The sequence below is a fragment of the Nansenia antarctica genome, assembly GCF_963989245.1.
Source record: "Nansenia antarctica genome assembly, chromosome: 1".
NCBI classification, from domain to species: domain Eukaryota; kingdom Metazoa; phylum Chordata; class Actinopteri; order Argentiniformes; family Microstomatidae; genus Nansenia; species Nansenia antarctica.
Window position 1 is genome coordinate 103652883 of NC_137674.1, and position 2532 is coordinate 103655414.

Consider the following 2532-nt stretch of genomic DNA (forward strand, 5'->3'; position numbering starts at 1 on the left):
CATGTTCAGGTCCATTGGCATCCAGCCTAATGGAGCGGTCGACGCTAACAGTTAGCCTGTGCTGCCGGTAGAAAACACACCACCTCCGGCCTATGAGAACATCTCCTATCCAAGATTCATTTTCAACTCCTCGTAAAAATAGGCTGACCCATCCCTTTGTGGACGACGTGGTAGCAGAGTATGTCTGAAGCCCTCTCAAATAACACCACTAATTAACTCTGGATACTACAGGGGTGGGGGACAGGGGGACATTGATTGGAATGCTATTCCAACCAACTCATTGATCCTCTCCATCCCTCCCTCCCTCCTTCCTTCCCTCCCCTCCCTCCCTCCCTCCCTCCCTCCATCCCCCCTTCCCTCCCCCCTTCCCTCCCCCTCCCATGCTCCTTCCCTCCATTTGTCAGGGAGAGCCAGTGTCTTGTAACATTGTGCTTTTCTCCTGGTGCATATCATGGTGTATATAAATTATAATACTTATAATAATAACTGTCATTTGTATAGCGCTTTTCCTGCAAACGTTGCAGCTCATAGTGCTCCAATCATTATATAATCATTTAATTATTTAGTAATTTAAAGGCAATATTTAAAAAGATGGGTTTTTAGTCTTGACTTGAACATATTTGCTGAGGTTGCATCCCTAATGTAAACTAGCAGTGCCTTCCACAATTTGGGTGCATAAAATGAGAATGCAGCCTATATAGTGGTGTATACAGTTAGGTCCATAGGCCACTGACACCTTTTTTTATTTTTTGGGGCTATTTTAGCTGTTTACCAAAACATATTCAAGATACAGTTATATAGTGAATATGGGCTTAAAGTGCAGACTCTCAGCTTTAGGGTAAGGGTATTCACATCCAAATTGGAGGAAGGGTTTAGGAATTACTATAATATGTAGCTCCCTCTATTACAAGGGATAAAAGGTAATTGGACAATTAACTCAAAAGCTGTTTCATGGACCTGTGTGGGTTATTCCTTCATTATTTCTTTTTCAATTAAGCAGGTAAAAGGTCTGAGTTGATTCCAAGTGTGGCATTTGCATTTGGAGGCTGTTGCTGTGAACGCACACATGCGGTCAACAGAGCTCTCAATGCAATGTAATGGCATCGGCATGCATGGCTTCCTTTTTAAATAGGAGACTGTGTAGAAAAATGGTTGCAATTACTAAACGTTTCATACAATATTTTTTGTTGAACCCCTTAAAATAACGCTTAAAGTCTGCACTTCAATTGCATCTCGATTGTTTCATTTCAAATCCATTATGGTGGACAGGGGAGCTGGGGGGGTAGAGAGTTGGGGGGTAGAGAGTTGGGGGGTAGAGAGTTGGGGGGTAGAGAGTTGGGGGGTAGAGAGTTGGGGGGTAGAGAGTTAGGGGGGTAGAGAGTTGGGGGGTAGAGAGTTAGGGGGGTAGAGAGTTGGGGGGTAGAGAGTTAGGGGGGTAGAGAGTTGGGGGGTAGAGAGTTGGGGGGTAGAGAGTTGGGGGGTAGAGAGTTAGCGGGTAGAGAGTTGGGGGGTAGAGAGTGGGGGGTAGAGAGTTAGGGGGGTAGAGAGTTAGGGGGGTAGAGAGCTGGGGGGTAGAGAGTTAGGGGGTAGAGAGTTGGGGGGGAGGGGTTTGGGGGGTAGAGGGTGGGAGGGAGGGTGGGGGGTAGAGAGAGAGATGGTGACAGGTAGCTATTTGGCTGCTGGGGAGAAAGGAGAGGACGGGAGGATGAACAGACTCTCCAGAATAGACTGGTTTATTCTCCCCCTCCCCTCTCCTCCCCTCTCCTCTCCTCCCCCTCCCCTCTCCTCTCCTTTCCTCTCCTCCCCTTGTCTCCTCCCCTCTCCTCCCCTCCCCTCTCCTCCTCTCCTCCTGCCTCCTTTCTTTCTTGGTGAGAGGCTGATAACAGGGCCGGGAGATAGAGAGAGAGAGAGAGTGACAGACTTGTCTGGCAAGCACACATGCACGCACAGACGCACAGATGCGCACGCGCACACACACACACACACACAACACACACACACACACACACACGCGCATACACAGTGTCTCACACACACACACACACACACACACACACACACGCACACACACACACACACACCACACACACACACACACACACACTTCACTTACACGACAGAACAGGCCACCATAAAGAACAGGCCACCATAAAACAGTTGATTGTAGTAGATGATACGCATTCAACCTTTCACATAAACATACAACAGCAGGAGAAAAGAAACACATACAGTAGCCTTCACATGAACACAGCAGCCTCCCTCCCTCCCTCCCTCCCTCCCTCCCTCCCCCCCCCCCCTCCCTCCTTGAGTGTGTGGCCTGGTTGACCTTCAGCGCTGTGCCTCTCTCTGATCGATACGCCTCTCTTCCTCTCATCCTCCTGCCTCTTGAATGTACAAACAGGAAATCAAAGGGTCGCCTTGACTGGAAATCAAACGTCCTTTCAGGTGTCCCTCTCTCTGCCGCAGAGCAGGCTGGGGCTGGGGGCTGGGGCTGGGGTATGGGGCTGGGGCTGGGGGAGAGGGCTGGGGCTG

At 49.6% G+C, this 2532-nt stretch overlaps 2 protein-coding genes across 2 annotated transcripts in view; both read right to left on the reverse strand.

Moving 5' to 3' along the window:
- Positions 1 to 2532, reverse strand: part of six3a (SIX homeobox 3a) — a gene marked incomplete at both ends in the record, with an annotated part of 284173 nt that overhangs the window by 137882 nt on the left and 143759 nt on the right. The gene's annotated exons all lie outside the window — the stretch shown is intronic.
- The window catches only part of camkmt (calmodulin-lysine N-methyltransferase), a gene marked incomplete at both ends in the record, with an annotated part of 111081 nt that overhangs the window by 30102 nt on the left and 78447 nt on the right, over positions 1 to 2532 (reverse strand). The window lies entirely within an intron of this gene.